Consider the following 23,135-nt stretch of genomic DNA (forward strand, 5'->3'; position numbering starts at 1 on the left):
TGGGCAATGTTTCAGCTATGATTTTTCATCTAAAAGAGAAAAAATGGAAAAAGAAAAATCCCCACTTTCCCTCCCACTGCCATCCCTTTGCAAGTGCTTAAATTCTGAGGGCAGCACAAGGATGCTACTGCAGGCATAGCTCAAGTACACAATAATCCCATCATTCATAGCAAGCAGTCCTTGCCTAAAACAGAGGGATATTAATCTTCAGTGTTGTATTTAAATTGCAAGCATTAGTGCAGGGAAGTAAAATAATATATCTCACTTTCTGGCTGTACTTCTCCTTAGCTGCTGGACGTTCACCTCCACACTCCTCAGATCACTCAAGGGGATGTGATGGCCTCAGCACTTTTAACTTGGCACCAAACCATGTCCCATACCATGCACCAGCTCAGCAAAATCCTTAATGATTGGCATCCTCCATCTCATGGAGGTTCAACACAAAATGAGAGCAAGTCTGAGTTATTGTCTGACGAGCCTGTTCAGGACACACTAAAAGGGAAGAGCAGGGCATTTGGGGCCTGCTGCTGGCTCTGCCTACACTTTGTCATGTTCATGAAATGCAGCCTTTGCTTCCCAGCTGTATCAGGCTTTCATCTTTCTCGAGTACCAAATTAATCCTATTTTAAAATGTCAGATAAACTGGTCAACTGTTTTGATGGTATTAGGAAGCACTTGATGCCTTCGCTGCCCTTTAATTTTACAAAATAGTAGAGAATAATCCTGCAAAAATAAAGCCCCTCCAGCTATAAGCTTACATGTAAGAATGCATTTTAATGATACTATGTTGAAACGAAACAGTTTTCCCTTTTTGCAAACAGAAGGAAGATTATGTTTGCACTACTTATGAAAAGAGGTGTTAATGTAAAATGAACCTACAAGGAAAAAGACAACAGGGACTGTACTAATTAGAAGTCTTTAAGGAGTCAACACCAGCAAAATTTCAAAAGTCACCTTCAGAAAACCTTACCTTCGTAATTAGGGACCAGGATTTTGTGCTGGTTTTTCATCTTTGGGCATTTTTCAGGAAGTGAACAAATCCAGTGTGTGCCCTGCTGGAGCAGTCCCAATGGAGCCAACGAGCCCTTTCCCAGCTGAGGCAAAGGGAATTATGGCAGTGGATTGCCATCAGCTGGGAGATCCCAACCTGTCCCTACCACCACCAGGAGCTTCTCCAGCAGACTGGTTATCCCTGCTTTTTTCCAAGGCTCACCCATGGGATGCCCTCAGGAGGCTCCTGAGGGACACGGTGACAGCTGGACAGCCCTCACGGCTCCTTGGCTGTCCTATGCCATGGTACAGGTGGCACTGAGAGCCCTTCACAGGGGAACCTTAACCTGGGTGTCTCTGGGCATCAGCAGGTGGCATCTCACCAGGTTTGGTCAGGACTGGAGCCATCCATCCACTTTTCCCTTTAGATCCTTCCCTTTCATTTGCAGCTGGCAGAGATGCTGCTCCATGATCCAGGCAGCTCCACTATCCAGCTATCCCATGACCCAGGAGGCCCATGATCCAGGTTATCCAGGCAGGTCCATGCCCCAGGAGCAGGGCAGGAGCATCCCACCAGCTGCAGGCAGGGCAGGCACTGCAGCAGCTCTGGCTGAGCACAGGCTCAGAGAAACAGCTGAACAGCCCAAAGTGGCAAAGAGAGGATTAGGGAGCCAGCTGGGGACTTAGGAGCAGGAGCAATGGCACCAGAACCAGAACCAGATCTTAATTTCACCTGACCCCATGACAAAGTGAGGTGTTCGTGCCTGCATCCACGTGGCTGTGGCCCAGTCCCCCAGGAGTCAGTCTTCCCACTGACCAATCTCAACAATTCCTCTGGGAAGATGGACTTAACAAACCTTGTTTAAAGAGCAGCACAACATCCATTGGCCTTGCAGTTCCCTGCCTGCTCTCCAGACGATTTTTCAGGAGACTGAGTTTCTGTGCTAACCAAGCCCGTAGGCACTTCCACCTCCTTGCTGTAGCCATACATCAGCTGATAGCATCATACAAGCTATTTCTGGGTGTATTTAATGTGAAGCTGGGCAAGATCAACAGGAAAAGGCTTTTCCACAGCAAGGCCCAGGAGCCCCATGTGTCCCAGGGGCTTCCTGAGGGCCAGAGGCACTGAGAGGAACCCTCCCCTCACCCCCCATTTCCTTGTACTCAGGTAATAAATCTTGCTGTGGCTTTAAGCCTTTTTCTTTTTTCTCCTGACGTGCTCCCATGCTGACCACCTTTAGCAGGGGGACACATCTTCAGTGGTCTCCATGGGTGAGAGTTTTAGAAGATTCTTCAGGTTCAGTATCAGCAGCAGTGAGAGGCAGCCACATGAATAAATCCAGGGGCACTGCACCAAGGATTATTTTTATCTGACTGGGATGCTGATTTTTTATTTTAAAATGTTCTTCAGAAGCAAAATCAAAGATTTTGGCTGATGCCACCACTGCTCAGGAGTGCTGCAAGTACAGAGACCAGGAGAAGAACAAAGAAACACAGACAACCAGCCCTGGTGGCAAAAGCCTCATTCCGGGGAGCAGCAACTGGAATCTGGAGCCTGGACCCCAGCCAGAGATTTCCATGGGGCTGCCTTGTTGTTTGTCAGTCCTCATGCTCTGGTGCATCAGGTCACCTTCTCTCACAAGCCTGGTTTGTCTGTGGCTCGGGCTGAGCCCAGAACCCTGGGGAAGAAAACATCTGACCCCAAGCAGAAGGGTCCAGAGACCTCTGCAGGGCTCTCCTGGCCTTAATTAGTTCTTCATAATTATTATTTTTAATGAATAGAAGACATACAAGGGGGAAAAAAAGCACCCTGGAGAATGTAAGAAACAGTTTGCTACATAATAGGATAGGATAGAACAGAAAAGAATAGGAATGGAATAGGATATTGTCCAACATTACTGATATTTCCTCCTCCAGTGGGACCCTCCCTGCCCAACACAGAGCTGCCCCAGCCAGAAGTGGGGACCACTGGCCCAAAACACCCCAGCCTTGTGCCAGACAAGGTGTTGGGTTTGTGCCTGGGATGAAGCAGAGCATGGAGAGCGTTTGGGGGAACTCTCTGGGGCTTATCACAGTGCTTTGCTTTTGTTTTATTTGAAGTTATTGGAGTTCAGTTTTGTCCCTGAACTCACATTTATTTTTTGTGTAGTCAGATTTTACTTCAGCTGAATGCCTTTATGTGATCCTCCTTCAGAGACATAAACAGCAGCCCATGTTCCAGCAGAGCCATCCCCTGCTACACATTCAGCATCTGCTATGGGTCAGCACCCGACTGTTTCAAATTGATCAGAGTAAGGCGGGGGAAGAACAGGCTGGATCTTCTCAGTTGAGAGGTTCTCAAACTGCCTAACAGCTCCAAGATGGGAGGTTTTAAATACAGAAAAGAGCAAGCTAGAACTTGAATAAGGAATTCACACCACACGGCCAAGCAGTTTGACACCTGAAATGGCAAAATGTGAACCCAGGAAACCTGACCAGCACCATCCCAAAACACCCATTAGACATTCACCCCAGGCAGCCCCTGCTCCTTCCCCTGAGGATGGGGTAACTGCAGAGCTGGGGGTCCCAAGCACTGCAGGGGTGGATGTTGTGCCAGGAGGTACCAGCACCAGCCAGGCTGTCCACCAGGACACCACGGGGCTCCTCTGGGCAGAGACACCCTCCCCATCCTCCCCCCATCTGCACCTCCTCCATGGGTGGTGAAATTCCACCTTTCTAACCTGTTTAATCACAAACTGGACTCTGCAGAGGAGGGAGCAATGTGGGATGAGCTCAGGCAGGGCAGGCTGTCCCTGTACCCTGCCCACCAGGGATGTGCTTGGAGCTGGGATGGCCCCAGATCCTGCAGAAGAATTAAACTTTTCAGGCAGTAGCTTTGTCGAGTGGGAGGGAAAATGTGAGGACAGCTTATGAATTGAGAACACACCTGCATTCAACATCGTGTCTCTTCTCAGCAGAAAATACCTTCCTGGCACTGAGATCCCTTTTCTGATTAAAGTTTTGAAACTGGCACACTCCTCTAATACATTTTGATGAAACCCCATTCTCCAGTGAAATTGTTATACTGGATAACTTCCAGGCAACAGCAGCACAAAGACTCTTAATCAGGTTCAGGAGAATATATACTGACTATGAAACCAGCATTACAACACCTATGGCAGGCAGTCCAGAATTCATGGTTCAGAGAGAGCAGACTTATTCTTGAGAGCAGAATTACAAAGTTATAAAAACAGAATAAAAAAAACCCCACAACCTTGAAAGTCAGAACTTAAGTGATTGTCCTCATATTCCTCTACTCTCAAACCAGCACCAGAAACTGAGGCTTTTATTCCTGGGAGTGTAGACTGAAATCCACCCTTTTTTGTGTTAGTAGGGAAAGGGGCTCAAAATCTGCCCCAGCACTGGACCTGGCTACTCCTCTACACTCCCTGCAGCCCCAGGGGGGGAAGACAATGCCCCATTTTCTGCCCCAATTTCTGTCCAAAGCCAGGGCAGGCTGGAGAGAATTTAGGAGGAGGCACCTGGGGAGGGTCAGGTGCCCCATTCCCACCTCCATCTGTCTTGGGCAAAAGCCCCAGGAGGGGCAGCAGCAGCTCACAGACCCCATGGGCACCAGGGACCTGCAGCACAGACACAGCCAGGATTACTTTTCTGTAGAGAAAATACATTTTGGGTTGGGTTCCATCACTTTCCTCCATGTGCTAAACTTCTGGGCTATTTTGAATCTCTTCGAGGGCAAGAACATGCATCAACGAGGCTCTTGAGGTGCTGCAAATACCTGAATCTGGAAAAGCAGCAATCAGATGCAAAAGACCCAGCTTCAGGGAGGGGCAGCCAGACTTTCCCATTATCTTCTCCATAAACGATCAGTAACTTGCTGATAAATGGATCTGCAGGAGTCTGACAGCACTGATGAATGACTTGTGCCAGAAAACATGAAGATTGATGCACTGTTCAACCTTAAACTAAACATATAATGTTGACGTTAATTCACTGGTAGGCCCTGCAACCTGGGTTTCATCAGCATAGATAATTAAACATGTTGCTTCATGAATTTTACAAATATGGCACAAAGTTGCTAATGGAGTGCCTTAAATTCTATTAACATTCATTTAATCTCTTTGGTTTCTCTTTAAACATGCATTTAAAATTCTAATCACTGCAAGAAGATTTTAATAAAGCACAATGTTAATGAAATATGGGAAAAGGCTATTGAAAGGCAGAATTTAAAAAAGAAAAAAAAATAAAAAGAAAACTTGCAAAGGAACCATGCTAAGGTGGGACATAAATATAGCCAGGGAGCTATTTAAAGACCAGGGAGAAGCGGATGTGTGTTCTAAGGTGGCATGATTTTAAAAGATTTTTTTTACACTAATATTAGATATTAGGAATAATTAGGGGAGCTTTGGATCCTTTGCAGCTCTGTCAGTTGTATTTTTACTCTCTACCTTTCTCCAAACCAGTTCTGGCCCTGTTCTGCTCAGGCCCAGCCCCTGCAATGCCCACACTCTGGTGCCTGGTCCCTGGACAACCCCATCACCCCATCCCCTGTCCCACAAGCTGCTGCTGCCACCAACTCACCTTGTGGAGAAGCTGCTCCTTCCCTTTTTCCTTTTTCCTTATCACCCACCAAATGCCAACAGAGCCATGTCCTGGGAGATCAGTGCCATCCATCCCACTCAGGTTGGCTGTGAGAGCCCAGCAGCTGAGTGGGGCTGACTGACCATGGAGCTACTGCAGAGCAGTATAGCATCCCTGCCAAGCACAGCTCTCATACCCATCATCTCCAGGGACCTCCAGATCGGGCAGAAGTAACATTTACACTTCCTTTTCCCTCCCTCCTGGTGCTGCCCCTGGATCCCCAGGTGCTCTCTAGTGCCCTGGGCTGGGGATCAGTACAGCAGTGACTGGGAAGGTGCTGGGGTGTCATGGCACAGGACATGTCATAGCAGAGGACATGTCCCTCTCAGCACCAACCCATCAGAGCAGTGACAGACAAGTGCCACCAGCTCTCAACCTCTACCCAGAGCCCCGCTGGTGCTGCTGACATTTGACATGTGTCACAGGAACAGGGAAACCTTCTGGTGGGGAAAGACCTTTAAGACTGTCAAGTAGTGTTTGCATCTCCCACCACTTCCCTGCAGTACTCCTGCCCTGTACTTTTATTTATCTTTAATTACATTTTTTTTAATTATTATTTGTACTGACCATTTTCCAGACTGAAGATGAAAAAAAAAAAAAATGAAATATCAGAACACCTTACAGAATAAAGATCCTTGATTTCCCTCATTTTAATAGTTTTAGATAAATATCAGCAACAGACTTAGAGGGCCAGTGGCAATAGCTCAGCAATTGTTTGGTGAACTTTGCATGATTGTTCCCTGCATGTAAATATCCAGCTATTTATTTGTTAGGTAAAATATTTGGACACACGTGGGAGTCATGAAGTTCACGGACAAATCCTTTGGGCTGTGCGATGAAGAAAACCTTTCCTTTCTTGTACAGGCAGATTGGAATTAATTAGTTGGTCCTGGAAGGTACCTCTCAAGCTGGGAGCTGCTAGTGAAGGCAAAGGGAGTGTGACGGAGACACTCTCACTGTGCAGCAAAGTAATAATTGCAGAGTACCACGTCTGGTAGACAGAAATGGGTCATTTCATGCACAATTTACAATATGCAGACGTCGATACATATCATTAACAGGAGCTGAGCATGAAGGAATCATCTATAATATTAAAATTGGCTGCACCATTAGCTAGTGTAACCATCAACAGAGCATTCCAGAAGGTTCTGGAATGTGTCCTTGCACACCCACATAGACACCTTCAGATTCTTATTTTACAGTTTCCTCACATGTTGGGTTTGGTACCTGCACTCCCAATGCTGGATGGGCATTAACAACAAACCTGTCACAGATGCCATTTGTCTGCAGTCATTTCAGTTCATATCTAAAGCTCTGTCATTCCCAGCCCTCCTTAAAATACATCCCAGTTCTCTCCAAGAGCAGCACCATGCCCACAATCACCATTGCAACAGATCCTTCTCAGCTTTCTGGCACTGCAGCATCTGAGCCACTGCACAGGCAATGTGGTTTCAAATTATTTCAAATAATTTGGAATAATAACCCTCTCTGAAAAGCCCAGAGCTGACATCTCCAGCGAGGCTGGCACTGGTGTGGTGCTGGGATGTGCACTGGTGGTACCCTGGTGTGGGTGGTTATGGTAACAACTGTTGTGAAACAAATGATACAATGCAGTGACAAACATTTGTGGACTCTGGAGTACTGAAAATACAGCTTTTCTTGCTCAGGCACTGAGCTGATGGCTGATACTTTGCTGTATCTACTGTTCCAGTCGGCCATATGGGAGGAAATCTGTAAGTTATGTTAAAGCAATTAACACACACACAGTTTGTTCAAACTTGTTGAATGAATTATGCTACAGGAAGCAAGTTTACTAAGCCAGACAATGGAAATTCATTAATATTTAATTCTTATGATTTGTTTGAAGTCATAGACACAACATATGACCACCTTCAGAACACCTGTTGAGATGAAGCATGATCTCTCTTAACAGTCTTATTTAGTTTTAAGAGATTCAAGAAATTAACTCAACATAATCAAATTTTTTTATCCAAATAAATGGGAGGAAAAAGGGGCCCGATGCTGGACTTTCTCTTTCCCTGCTTCCTCAGAAAGAAGGGAATGTTGCAGCAATCCCAGACATGGCCCCTTTGCCAGCACAGCCACCCCTGCTGACCCTGGGCTGCAAACATCTCTGCCCTTCTGAAGCACCGTGTGTCCTGGCTTTGTGGAGACACATTTTCATATCTGTGTTTTACCTGGGTGACAGAATCACCCAACAGCACCAGAGGTGCCCACTGCAACCCCATTTCCCTTTGGCTAAGTTCTCTCTCTTCAACACAGGAAAACAAAAAAAAATGGTTTTAAACAGATGAGTGTTAGCTTGTGAATCAAACAGGGGAAATATTTTTACTGTTTAAGAAAAACCCCTCCAGCTAGCTCAGAAAACAATCCAGAATCAAGGCATGAACATCCAAACTTTTGTATTTTGATGAACAGAAAAAGGCCACATTAATGCAAGAACTTTCACCTGTTGCCTCCTGTAGACACATCTCAAGAGGACTCCACTGCCCAGCACAGTTAGAAAGCCACTCTGCCAGTTCAGCCTCCCAGAGACATTCAGGGACAGACAGACAGAGGCTGTGATTTAACCCCTCTGCTCTGGCACAGCTGAGCTGCATGATGCTGAGCACCCAGGGGTGGAGGAAGGAATGGGAACACCTGCAGCCCCCCAAAGTCCTGAGGGAACTCTAAGAGGGGTTCAGCTGCTGTGGGAGCCTGTCTGGGGGCAGGTCCTGTGCTGCCCCCCTGAGCTGAGCATCCCCAGGGTGCTGGGTGAGAGAGGGGCAGAGGTTTGACCCTGCAGGCAGGCAGAGAGCTCTGCTCCCACCCCAAATCCCCCTGTGAGCTGACATGGCTTTGAGGATGAGCCCTGCCTCTGCTGTGGAGGTGGCTGAGGCTCCTGAGGTGGAGCTCCTGGAGTGGTTTTCCACCTTGGGCTCGGGATGGAAGTTGGTGTGTCCCCCAGCTCCTGCTCAACGGGTGGCTCCATGTCAGTGCTCTGCACGTGCTGAGGGGCATCCTCAGGGCACTTTGCTTCTCCTGAGGGTCCCCAGCCCCACAGCTCTGCTGCTGGGCTGCTGTCATGAGGCAGTGTCTGTGGCTGCTCTCGTGAGGTCCTTCACAACTCTTCAGGGTGACCAGAGCTGGACAGCCATTCCTCTCTGGCCACGGCTGCCCACCCAGTGTGACCCCTGACTGGTCCCAGCAGAGCTTCTCCTCCTGGAAGCTACAGCTGAACCCTCTGTTCTGGATCCAGAGGCTTCTTTTGGATAACTGGACTTGAAAATGCAGGGGCAGCATCCTTTCTGCTGAGACTTTGGGCTCCCTGGTGCAAAGACCAGTTTACGTTGTTGGGAGCACTGGTAAAACTCCCTGTGGAGTTTTTAGCATGAGATCTGTGCTGCTACCAAACCACAGCTTCTGCCAGAGGCTGCAAGTGATGGGATTTCAACTCCCCCAGTGCCCTTTGGAGCAAGCCTTTGGAAATCAGCCTCTGGCAAAGCATGGGGCTCTGGAGGATGGGTCAGTGAAACCCTGGTATTTAAACTCATCTCTGGGTAAAATAGCCACAGGAGCCTTGGCTTTTGCAGAACAATTCTGACTACTATAATACTTCCGTATGAGGTTAGAGGGTGAAAAAAACCCCAAGCAAACAAACAAACAAAAAAAACCCCACCAAAACCAAACCCCAAAAAACCCCCCAAAAATCCAAGAACTTTAATTTCTACATGCCTTACTGATGTGAACAAATGAACAGTTGTTCACCCAACTCTGTGTAGTTGCACTCTTTAGGACTACTGTCCAAAAGACTGGTAAATAATTTCCATGTTTTCCTGTGTTTCCTGATGGCTTTTGGTATTGTAGGGCAGAGTGTTCCTGGGGCCATCTTGTGCATCAGTGCAGACACAGGGTGCTATCAGCTATACTCATTGACTTCCCCTCCACCCTGAAATGTAATTTATTTTGTTGTACTTTTGGGGTATAGGAAAAACAGACAGCTTGTGTCATGTGAGGGAAAGAGCCTCCCAGAGCAGACTTAATTCAATCCCCACCACAGCACCCCTGCTAACTGCTCCCTGGTAATGACACTGGGCTTAGTCAGAAGCACTGATATGTGAAAAAGAAGAAATGTGGGGGGAAAAAAAGAAGAGTGTGGAATACCTAATGCTACATTTCACTATCATAATTGGTTTAGATACTATAAATCTTTCTATATCTGCATTTTTAACAAAAAAAAAATGCTCTTTCAAGCAGTAAATCAGGCTTGTTAGCCTTAAGTTTAATAAAGTTTCCAGTAATGAGTTTTCCAAATGTTAAACTTGTTATTTTATTCTTTCTGATTGAAACCAAAATTGCTTCTCAGACACAAAGCTGTCAGCATAAGATCACGACTGACAAAGTGACTACTAGTTAATAACCATCCCCATCTCCCTGTTGACTTTCCTTGCATCAGGAGAAGGCGAGATAGCCACAGGCTCAGGAAATGTTGGTGTGAAGTGCCCAGGAGATGGGCATCCCCATGGCCAGGGGATGGTGTGCATTGCCCAGGGGATGGGTATCCCCATGGCCAGGGGATGGTGTGCATTGCCCAGGACACCATCACCATGCTGTCCCCACAGAGCTGGTCACTGCTCCAGAGGGGACTGTGGCACAGGTTTGTCCCAAGGGCAGATATGAGAAGGATGTTTGGGTTCAGTGGTTGCTGCTGTCCAAGATGGAGCTGATGTTTCCACCAGCCAAACCAGATAACACTGGCTCAGATGGGATCAGGGTTGGTTGGGTCAAAAGGTTTCTGCTGACCCACCTGCCCCTCACCTGGGTACTGACACAGGGCTCTCTGCTTTGTTTTGACATGTTGGGGTTGTTGATGTCTTCCCAGAACTCTCCAAACGTCAGCTAAAGCCAGCAGTAGGTCAGGGAACACTTAGAGCAGCTCTGGTACACACACAAACTGGGTTTTTACCACAGTGCTGTTGTGAAGCTACATCCCTCTCCCAGACACTGATGACAGAAGGTATGTCTTGCTTTTTTCCCTCTTAACCCATGATTATCTCTCCTCTGCATATTCCTCAAAACAGCAGAAATGTAGAAAATACTTCTGGTTTTTTCCACGTTGTTTTGCTGGAACATTGTTATGATAGAACTGTGCTTATATCACAGTAAGGCTTTTGTGTGGAATACTGAATAATTCCTTTTTATGTTTGATACCTCATTTGGACATAGATTTTCTTCAGTAACATCTGTTGACTGCTTTGGTCTGTGTTTCCCAGCTGCTGTTTTGCATTCTGTCCCACCAGCTTCCCCATTTCTCAGTTCTGTTTCTGTTTCTCTTTCACCTCCTTGGCTCAGCCCTTGCTCACAGGACTTCAGATTTAAGGGCATTTGAGCACAAGTGACAGGGGAGTTTTGAACAGTTTAACCCAAAACAGAAAAACATATTAAAACTATCCACACCCAAACCAGAAAAACAGATTAAAACTATCCAGTCCTTGGTGAAGCCTCCCCAGGCAGGGGAGAGCACAATCTAGAGGCTATCAAAATGAACACAGCTTGACCCTTTTTCCTCTGATCTTGGCAAGGATCAGAGATGATCATCAGGCATGAGCACTAAAGAGTTAATGGATCCCTCAAATCTCTGCAAACCCCCTCAGAAATGCAGTTTCCTTCAGCCCCCCTGGCAGGGATTTCCCAGCCCAGCAGTTTCTCTCACCAGCAGATTTCATCCTTAGGGGAACAGCCTGGATTTATGGGTGAGCAGCAGAAGATACGAGTGGCAGGGAGGAGGCTGTGAGGATCTCGTGTTGAACAGCACAATTAACTCCTGGGACATCCCTCTGACAAATGGCTCGGGGAGCTGGCCATCCTTTAAAATGCCCCAGGTGCACAGGCAGTTATTTACAAACAGCAATGGAAGAAAAATTAACATTTTAATGCCTTGTAAACTGTGTGGTTCTTTGCTGCAGATAACTGTATTTTATGTTTGCCACAGCCTTGTTCCTTCTGCACAGCTCGGAACAGCACATCATGCCCAGGTTTACAATGTGAAAATAAAGAGGGTAAGAATCCAGCTGGTGTGGGTGATTTCCATACCCTGGTGCTGATAACCGGGTGCATTTTGGCAGCTGAAGGGATGACAGAGTGAGTGATTTGCAGAGCTCCTGGCTGCTCCTGCACAGCACTGTATCTTGCTAAGGTTTTATTTCTCTGAGGAGGTATCAGAGGTATGTAGCTCATAAAGGGGCTAATTTATTGCTGAACTCAAGGGAAATTTTGCCAGGGACTTAACAGAACACGGGAAGAAACTCAAAACCTGTGGAAAAACAAGGACAAGAAATAAATTCCAGCCAGCTAATGGATTTGGTGCGTGTGTGTGTGCTTGTGCTGTTAATGTCAGAAAAGATAAAACAATCATTTTCCTCTAATCCTTCAGGATGTATCCATTCCACAGTGTTCTTGGAACATCCATCCTCGTTTCCCTCATGTGCTGTCTGCAGACTGCATCTCCCCTCGGATACCCATCCCTCAGAGCCAGCATGCAGATTGCTGCTCTGCCCCTGATGGGATGAACCTGGCCATGGCCCCTCTCTCACCCCTTTCCCATGCCTGATCCTGGTTTGCAGCCACCACGGCTGCCCTGGGTGTGAAATTCATGTAAATACATGAATGCAAAATTGCACAAGTCAACACAAATCTTGTCCTTTTACAGAAGAAGGGTGAAAACTCGTGTTAAAGCAGTCACTGCTGGAGCAGCAGGAAACACACACGGGCAGCAGATGTGCCTGTGAGCCTCCAGGAGAAGAGCATCAGGACAGTGTTTGTCTCCAAGGGATGGGTCACTGAGCTGCAGCAGCAGCTACTGGAGGCTGGAGCTGCAGAGGATCCTCACACCCTGCTCTTGGAACAGCACCCAAGAGATGCTCCTGGCCAGACACCCAAGGAAGGCTTTGCTAAGAAGAAAGGTCCATTTTCCAGACAGGCCTGGTGTGTCCTGCTGCTCCTTGGGTAACTCCTCCTGGGGAGGGTTATTGGCCAGGAGGTGTTAGAGGAGCCTTGCTCTGTGCTTTGTCTCCTCTGCATCAGGGTTAGCTCAACCACAACCAACCCAAACGTCAGCAAAGGTGGAAGATGGGCAAGAATGGTTGGGTTCTCCTGCTAACATGGGCTTGTGAAGGTTTTGGGTGCCAAAGCCAAACTCAGCTTAGGAGTAAGATCCCTGAGGGAATCTGCTGGCTCTGGGAGAGTCAGGTTCAAACACAAGATGATGAACATGGTCCACAAAGCCGTCTGTGCTCTGGATGAAGCCGTGCCTCAGAGCTGTCTTCTCCTCTCTGTTTGCAGGCAGTGTACTGGCTATTTCTGCTTACTCACTCCACTTACTCCACTTTGCTCCCTGGTCCTGCCCTTGGTCAGTAAATGAGCTGAGTCCCAGGTGGAACCATCTCTTTTCAGGGCAGGTGGGTGGCTTTGCTCCCAGCTGGCCTCAGAGCAGTCTCTGCCCCCAGCATTCAGCAGGAAAAATCTTCAAGCTTGGTTTTCTTCTCTGGGGCTTTCTTTAGGATACAGAGGGCCTTTCTTGCAGCTGAATTATTAAAAAAGCCTGAGAGTCAATCACCAACTCTCAGGTGAACCAAAGCAACCTGCTCATCTTATTAAACAGCACTCAAATGTCCCAGAAGAGTCAGAAATACAATAGTGGAGAGGAGAGCTGATGAAAGAAGGGGACAGCAGCAAACACTTGTGAGGCTCAATAACCCCTGGTCCTGCCAGGACACCCCTGGCATTCCCCTCACCTCATGTCCCCCTTCCCTTGTGTCCCCCTCCCCTTGTGTCCCTCTCTCTGGGAGTGCCGGGGACAGGAGGGGCAGGGGGTAGGCCATGGTGGGGGGGGGCAGGGATCATCCCCTCTGCTCACTGACTCACAGGAATCTTCTGCAATAAACCCCTTCCCTCTCCTCTCCTCTCCAGGATGAGGCACAACCTGAGGCTTTGCTTTCTCCATCTCCTCCAACAGCTTTCACCCCTGCACACACTTGTCCTCTGGTTTTATTAAGCATTATTAGTGAAATTTTGCTTGTCTTTACCACCAAACAGCAACTGCACAAGCACTACAGTAATGTTTTTACTGTGCCATCTTGACACAGCACAAGGAGAATTATTGACTGTTACCATATATTTATAGCCTAATTGAGTTGTCAGGTATTTTACAACTTATTTATGATTACTGTGGTCCTTTTTATAGGAAGTTGAAAACATTAGGAATACAGTTGGCATTTTTGTTGATAGTAAGGTCTTGAATTACCTTCATATCTTTATCCAGTCACTTTTTTTTTTCTTATTTCTTACCTCTTTACATCTTCAGGAATTTTGAAAAATGAAATAAAACCAGAAAGTCCTCCCCAGAATATCTACAGTCAGCTTCACCACTGTTTCTGCACGTTTTTCCACATCAGTTCTGTAGCACCTCAGAAACTGGGACCAATTGCTTCATAAACCCCTTGCCTTAAACTCCACCTGTACCTTCCTACCTCTGCTGGAACTGGGATCCAGCAGGGACAGAGCTGGTGCAGAAGCCTCACAAAAGGGAGGATGAAGTGAGGAGAGGCAGAGCTGCAGTGAGGAGGAACCCTTGGCTCTGTAACTTCAACAGCCCTCAGGGTGGTGATTGCTCTCTCAGCAGCTGAGAGCTGGGATCATTTCTGTGGTGCCCCTGGTGACACTTCTGTTTACTTGAGGATCATCAGGAGATGATGATCCTCAGGAGAATCAGGAAGGACCCAGCAATCACTGAACATCTCAGGAACAGGCTGAAGTAGCTGAGGGTCAGGCAGTCCTCCTCCAGCCCAACTCCCCTGGGCTCAGACAGGCCAGATGTGCACAGCCTCTGGTGTCCCAAAAAGGGATTAAAATGGGAAAACAAGAAAGGAGAAGGAACCAGATCGTGTATTACCAGCTAATGGTAACGGATGCTCAGGGTCCATAACCTCCTCCTGCTCCTCACCTTTGAGGACACTGTCCTGCAGCACACTCACCTCCCACAGCCCCTGCAAAAATGAGAGGAAATGGGTGTGGGAAAGAAAGTGGAAAGAAAGGGAAAATCAGTGTCTGGTGCCAGGCTGTTGTCCCCTCTCAGGCAGCTCCCTGGACACAGAGCTGGGAGGGACAGGACAGTACCTGAGATGCATGGGGACAAGCAGGTGACCCTGCTCCTCCCAAGAGGGTAGAGAGGGACATGAGGCAGCCTGGCACTGCCAGGGACAGGGGAAGACAAGGAAAAGGTTCCTTATCAGCACCAGCACTACAGCAGCCTCCTCCTCTGAAAGACACAGTGGCAAACTGGGGATGGTGCATGTGTGCCTCTGTGCCTTTGGACATGGGTGTGCAGATTCCCAGGCATCTTTCTTCACCCAGAGATCAATTTCTCTCTTAAAAATATTTGTAAGCAGTCGTACTGACTTTGCCTTTCATCCTCTTCACAGCTGTCATGGTATTTACACGGACAAGGGCACATGAACCTCCATCTGTCCTCAGGGTTCCTCAAGCCCAGGCCTCCTCTGCATCACATTGGCCAGGACCTACTGATGGGTCAGGAACTGGAGGATGGGCCAGAGGGTTTGGGGCACCTGCATCCCAGAAGCAGCTCCACTGGCAGGTGTAACCATGGCAGTGGAGGTTTGAGAGCTGTAGGTAAATGATTGTTTCTAGGATTTCTGGAGAATAACACAGCACTGCTTCTGTCAGGGTGTGCAAAGTCGTGAAGTCCTCAGGACACAGTCTTCTGGAGACATGTCAGCACGAGGGAAGGGAAAAAAAGATGGTTTTAAAATGCCCTAAAAAAAAAAATCTTTCCATCAGACTCTTTATCTTTCAAATAGCACCCTGGGATAATTCACAGTGAAGTGAGTGGGGTTTGCCCTGTGACTCAAAGCTACAGCTCGGAGCCATGCCCAGAAGCACAGAAGCAGCTGGTGAACAGGAATGCAGAGCAGGGCTTCAGGTGTCCTGGTGGCTCAGATCTGTTCCTGCTGTCAGCAGAGACACCCAGGGGCTGGACTGGCAGGGGATCCATGGACAGACCTGCTCCCCAGGGATAGAGACCTTCCACAGGGTGAGAGAGCCCATCCCAGGTGCTGGGGCAGGGGGTGCAGTGCCAGGGGTGCACAGGGGTGCCCGTGGGGTGACCTGGGGGACACAGCTGCTGCACACTGGGGCAGGAGCAGGAACTGCCCAGGAGCCCACACGAGCTGCTGCCAGGACAGCAGTGTTTAGAATGGCAATGGAACAGCTGGTGGGAAGTGCTCTGTCCCTTGGGGCTGGCCAGGACACATCTGTGCAGGTGGAGAGCAGCAGAAGCTGCTGGTGCCCCATCCAGGACTGCTGTGTCCTCTGTTCAGCTGCTGTCACCAGTGAAGGGATGACATGGCATGGAGGTGGATGAATGGTTTAAGTCTGCCTGTGTCCTGGTTACCAGCAGCTCCAGAGGCATTCTGCACAGGACTGACACTCAGGGTGTTCTGCAGGGCCAATGTCCCTGCCCAGACCCCTGCTCTCCAGTCCCTCCAAGCCATCCCCTCAGAGCTCCCTGCTCCCTCCCTGCTGCTGTCCCTGGTTCTCCACACCCAGAATAAATCCTGCACCTTCCCCAGCTCCCCACCTTCTGCTCCAGCTAACTCTGCTTTTCCCAGTGCTCCCAAAATGTGACCAGCCACAAAACTGGAACAGGCTGCTCGACCTGGTACACCTGGAGAAACACCCATCCTTGATTCTCATCTTGCAGAGAGGGAAATGAGCTTTCTTTTCTCTCACAAACAAGAAATTTAATGTCAGAGAAATGTGAGTCCACATCCAAGCCTCCCTGCCTTTCTGTCAGTGTTTGGGTATTATTGCACAATTATGAAGCCACAGAACTATAGCACTGAATTTTGCACAAGGGTAATGTACTTCTACATAGACAACAGAAGCTGTTAACTTGATTGTTAATATGTAAAGGGCTGGGGGTTTTTTCCCCATAGAGAAAACAAGCTAAATTACAAAGTCAGTCATCAGTAAATGCTCTCATGGATTTGTTCTTATATATGTGAGAAAATGTTGGGCAAAAAATGAGAGCATCAGGAGCTGGCTGCCCGTGACAATGAGACCTGGGAGCAGAGGGACTGCTGTGGGTGGGTTATTTGCACATCCAGAAACATCTGGTTAGGCACAGAGCTGATGGTGTGATGGTGATCAGGCAGCCAGTGAGGAATAAATTCTTTTGATAACCTTTACCTGCTGCTCCCCTCTTCCTCTTCTTTGAGTGAATGTAGAAGTGGAAATATTTGAGGATGAGAAATTGTATGATGTTATCCTTCCTTTCCTTTTCTGACAGCCAGAAACCCACGGGGAGATCTTTCCCCACTGCTCAAGTCTGCCAGCTCAAAGACAAGCACTGAGCTGGACACAAATGTGCCAGCAGACCATGGAGACCCAGGGGATAAATGTCACTCTCCTGAGGCTCCCATACAGCAGCCATCATGTCCAAGGAAAGCCCAGCAGATGGAACTGGCAGGCAAGTGGTTAACCCTGCCCAGAAACACCATACAGCAGTGCAAAGGCCAGTGGTAGGTGCCAGAAAGAACAGCTTTCCACCCTCTGAGGTCTTTGATTAGAATGCTTTTTACTGGAGGCAGATGGCAGGAGAAGGAAAGAGGGGCTGGCAGCTGACCTCACATCCCTCTGGAGCCAGAGGACACTGAGCTGCAGCATCAGCTGGGCCTCTCCCTGCAGAGCCCATCCATGATGAGGCTTTCCTGGACACAAACAACTCTGTTCCTCACTGCCACCAAGAACAAAAGGCTGTCTGTCTGCAGACATGGTGCTCCATTTCCAGACACAGGTGAGCAGGCACTGGTGGCCCCATCCTCAGCAGCCAGTGGGGCTGCCTGCCTTTAAAAGTGACAGAGAACAAATAGTTTTTCAAAGACAGAGTTTCATTTATAAACTGGAGACAGTTAACTCATTGTTTATTGGTGTGTCTGTCACATGTACGTCCGCAGGTGTTCAGTTGTCATTTGTGTCACTTAATGGAGATTTAGCACTTTAGAATCAGTGAGAACATTTCACTGCAAGTGTGCTGCTAGGGTGAGTTAATTAAGCATTCACTGAAGCAACGCTGATAACAATGAACTGATTCTGTGTTCCCTTTTCATATGCATATGTTTCGTATTTCCGTAAGAGTACTATTTTAATTCATCTCTGGATATCAGAAGTATAAAAATAAAAACCTGTCACCTTGGCCTTTTCTTCTCCTTAATAGCAGCTTATCACAAGTGGAACACAGGTGTACAGCCTGGCGGGGAAGCTCTGCTCTCTGGGACCACGGGATGCAGTGCAGAGAAACCCTTCCCTCAGAACCTGAGTGAAACCCCCCCCAGCTCTTTAAAACATCACCTGGGCCAAATGTTCAGGGTGTGAAGGCACCAGGTATAAAATGGGGGTGAGGTTAAAAACCATTGCAAAAGTGATGGTGGGGTAACTGTCAGGGTGCCAGGGCTCAGGGGGTTTCTGTGAGTGCTGCCCAGCATGGGGTACAGCCCCCATCACCTCACAGCATCCCACACTGGCTGGGGATCTCTTGGAGATAGAATCAAAGAAGAAATTTTATAACATCATAGAATCATTAGGGTTGGAAAGAACCTCTAAGATCATCAAGTCTGCCCAGCAAAGTCCCTGGAGGTGTTCAAAAAAACCCATGGACATAGCACTTGAGGACATGGTTTAGTTGGCTGGTGGTGTTGGGCTGATGGTTGGACTCGATGATCTTAGAAAGTGATGATGATTTTAAGTCCAACCATCAACCGACACCACCATGCCAATTAAAGCATGTCCTGAAGTGCCACACCCACACATTTTGAGGGACAGTGACACACCTTGGCACTGCTGCCCTGGCAGCCCTTGTGCCAAAGTGCTGCTTTACCCAAGGACACGAGTGGAATGACAACCTGACCATGCAATGCAGGCAGAGCCACCCAGCCCCAGCCACTGCTGCCTGCTCCTCCTCATCTCTGCCTGCAGCTGACAGAGTGGGAGCATGGGAGAGGCGGGAGATGGCAGGAAGGAGAGGAAAACAGCCAAATAAGCTGCTAAAAGCCACAGGCAAAGTAGCACCATCTGTAATGGGAAGAGAAGGCAGAGATGGAGGGAATGGAGATGCAGAGGCTTTCTCCAGATGATGAGAGCTCGGGGGCCTGCTGGGGAGCAGCAGATGGGGAGGAGCTGGCACCTCCAGTTCTGTTGACACTGGGCAGTCTGGGCTTTCACTGAGCTGTGCTTAAAACATGGTCCTTGGATTTCACCCACCTGCAAAGAAGTCAGCAGGACACAGAGGTACAGACATCCCAGACAGCAGCTGTTGGAGGTCAAGGTGCAGGAGAAGGGAGGGGAGGTCTCTGCCTTCACCTGGGGGCTGGCTGGGAGGCAGGGGAGCCTCTGCTAGGAGGAGACTCCTCCAGCAGCTGTGTCCTTCTGCACTTCTCTGAAAGATTTGCTTCTTACTGATGCTCCCTGCCTGCAGCCCTGGCGCTGCAGAGCCACAGGGTCAGTGCCTGGTGCTGACACCATGGAGCAGCCAGAGAGCCCCGCAGCCCAGGCTGGGGTGGGAAAGGAGGGGAAAGGAAGGAACAAAATGGGTGTAGAGTGAGAAAAGAAAAAGATTTGGTCTGAAAAATAAAAAAAAAAATTAAAATAAACCAAAGCAAAAAAGACTGACAACTCTTAATCCTCTTTTTGCCAAATGTGCTGAGGTTTAGGTTAGATATTAGAAAGAATTTCTTCACGGAGAGGGTGATTAGGCTATGGAATGGACTGCCCGGTGAGGTGGTAGATTCTCCGTCCCTGGAGACATTTAAAAAAAGACTGGATGTGGCACTCAGTGCCATGGTCTAGCAACTGCTCCGGTGGGTCAAGGGTTGGACTAGATGATCTCTGAGGTCCCTTCCAACCCGGCTAATTCTATGATTCTATGATTCTATGAAAGTTTCTTCCTAACCATTCCTGTGAGGTTTCTTAATTGTATTTAAATCTCTCCCTTGAGCACTGGAGGTTTAAGGGGTTCACCAGGGGTCTGTGCTCACCAGCATAGCCCGCTCAGACCCAGACCCAAACTTCTACTCACAGAAGAAAAGTCTGGGGGGCTTTGGGGAGCTCTGGGACGGAGTTCCAGGAACATCAGGGGCTCCTGGTCCCTGCCCCAGAACAGCCAGAGTGTCTGGAGAGAGCCAGGAGGCAAAACCTCCCTGGATGCAGGGACAGGGGATGTGCTCCTGGAGCCGCTGTTGATCTCACCGCAGGAGAGGTGCTGAATATTTGATGGAAAATCTGCTTCTCTTGTGTAAATGTTGATATTGCTTAATGCAGGCTTTGGCAGAGAGGATATTGTAGTGCCACTGCTCCAGCAGCTTCCTCCCACTTATCTCTGGGCTCTGCAAATAGCAAATAGCTGCTGCTCCACGGGTCAGCTGTCTTGGGCCCTGAGAACAGCTGGGAAGAGCTGCCAGCCTCAAAAATAATTTCTCTGTTAAACAGGGAAAAGAAAACGATATTATATAAATATATACTATTGATTGATATTGACTTCTGACAAAACAAATCAAGATTTTTCATCCTCTTGAAGCCCTGGATATTATAGGCATTTAGAGGGGGAGGGTTCACTTGCATTGAGGGAAGTGCTGGGTTGTTTGTCACACAACCATGAGGTTCAACACTCAGTTCTGGGTTACTGGCTGTAATTTAATTCCGTGTTTTGATGGAAACAGTAATGAAACATTAACAAAACAGGGTTTGCAGGGGGAATAACTTCACCAGTGGTACAATGCCTTTTACTGGGAATGGTAAAGCTCTCACACTGAGGGCAGATGAACATCTAGGTTTCAGATGATTAACAGAAGAAGTGAATACATTTAAAATATTGCTTGCTATTAAAATATTGTTTAATAATATATAAATGTTAGTGTTGTGTAACATATTTAGCCATGAATATGAAAACATTGCTAGTTGTAACTAATGCATGTTGTAGACTGCTATGACCACAACAAAATTCAGGGAAGGATTTGTATTCTTGAAATGTTACCTTCAGGAATCTCTTACTAGAGGATGTGATTCCAGAAGATAATATAAGCCAAAGTCTCTTTTCTGACATATTCAGTCTCACATGCAGCATGACAGAGGGGTGCAGACAGAGGGGAGCAGGCAGAAAAGGTCATGCATTCAGAGAAGAGAGACTCCAGAAGAACCAAATGCTAAAAATTAATTCCTTCAATTAAAAATTAATACACTGCTGAAATGTCTAATACAAGCAATACCAGATGAAGTTATTGTTCAATCCAATTAAATCTCAACAAGGTATTCTGAGGATGTGATGGCATTTATTAAATTATCTTGTAACTTCTTCTGCAAAGAGGAGTCAGGCCTGAGAGCAGCACACTGATTCTGAGCTGCACCCACAGGCAGCAGTTGCAATGATCTTAGGAGGAAAAAAAAAAGGATTGAACTTCCTTGCAGGTGACTGTGGAGAAGCTCCCCTTGTGCACCCCAGATAGCAGCTGAGGCCCTCCCTTGTTCCTTCCCCCGTCCTGACACCAAAATGGGTTTCCTTATCTCTTCAAGGACTGGAAATACACAAATAAATAATCCAATAAAAAATTAGATCTGTTACATTAGCAGCATGTCACTGAATCATACATTATAATCTACCAAGCTCACTGACTATAATCTTCAAATTAATGACAGTTAAACATTTGAAACTTGAATCTTTGCAAGCATCTTCAGTTCCCCAGCTGCTGTGGGGATATCAGCTAGAAGGATCTCATTGTAAATTATGCATTCAGAACATGAAGATGCATTGAGAAAGACAGAAATGTCCCCAGAAGGCAATCCTTGAAAGAAGTCATACATTAAAATGGGAATCGAGAAAGCCTGTTTGAGCTAGGAATTGAAATTGTTTTCTAAATAAAAGTATTTTCATACATCTGCAGAAGGGGTTGTCCTGATAGCTTTGGTCAGGGGTTCCTGGGCAGGGACATTCCTGGGATACTCCATGTGCTGCAAACCAGCCCCATGACAGCACCCAATCTCCTACAGCACTCTCCACCTGAGGTTTGGAATTCAGGTGCCAACAGATCACACTGGCAAAGAAAAGAGAATATTTGCAGAGACATCTGAAAGCCGGAAGATAACTCTTTTTGGGAGGATGCCCTTGGAGGGTCACATGCCTGCAAGGTGCCAGGAGGAGATAGTCAGGAGTTGCAGGGGGCTGATAGCACTCAGCATGTCACCTCCACAGCCACAGCAGAGAGGACTCTGACCTGAACCTGACCACATTGTGGGACATGTTCAGCACTGCACACACATACAGATCTCTGCTGTGTATGTTAATGTGAGCCCCAGCATGTCCTAGGCACAGAACAAGCTTCAATGATGCATTAAATAAAATAAAGATACCGACAAAAATGTAACTCCCAGCCCACTGCCAGGAACAGAAATCACAGAGGGACATTGAAGAACAAGGATCTTTGGCCAAATCACCTGCACTGGCCTGGCTCCAGGATTGCAGACACCCAGGGGGGATGCTGTCTTTATTCTTTCAGAAGACATCAAAATAGCCTCTGTCTGTTTAAAAGACTGACACTCCTCCAAAACTTCCCCACTTCTCATGCCAGAAGAAACAGAACATGAAACTGCAAATGCAGTGGCTTCTGCCCAGCATCTGAGTGTTTCCTGCTGCTGCCATCCCCTGCCCAGGCTCAGGCTGGGGACAGGCAGCCACAGAGCTGGCCAGTGACACAGAGAGGGGGGGTGTCTAGCCCAAGATGCTACCAAGGTGGACATCAAAATTCATTCGAGGGATCAGGATACCAGTGCTGCCAGCTTTCTTTTCTACTATGAAAAGCAAGAAAGATCTGGACACTGATTTTCCACATGCATTTTGCATCGATGAGTGCAAGACATGGATATATCTATGTTTAATTATGCAAGGTGATTTCCTAAACTTTCCTTGTGAGATGGTTCTTTGACCACTTCTTCAGTTCCCTGCCTGCAGCTCTGACACTCCCTTGGCTGAAGATGGGAATGAGCTGAGCTGTGACAGGGTGGTAAAGCCTCAAGAAGTGTTTGCTGACCCCCTTTGTCTGCACCCTCCTCTCCCGTGGGTTGTTTGCTGGGGTTTCCTACCCTCCAGTCATGTATGTTTTGTTTAATAGAAGAAGGAATTAGCTCGCAGGGGTTAATTGGTTTCCATTTATAGAAGAAATATGGCAGAGCAGGTTGGAGGAAGGTGACATTTATTCTGTATTTCTACACTATCAAAATAGCAAGCATCAGCTGACTGAAGATTTAATGATCACTCACAAAGGAAGAAGCACACACTCTTCAGACCCAACCTTGGCTTAATAAATATCTGCTTTCACAACTCACTCCTTGAAATTTGTGAAGCTGTAAGAGAAGGCAGATGCCAAAGCATTTTATTTCAACCA

This window comes from Calypte anna, chromosome 5A (genome assembly GCF_003957555.1).
Source record: "Calypte anna isolate BGI_N300 chromosome 5A, bCalAnn1_v1.p, whole genome shotgun sequence".
NCBI lineage: Eukaryota > Metazoa > Chordata > Aves > Apodiformes > Trochilidae > Calypte > Calypte anna.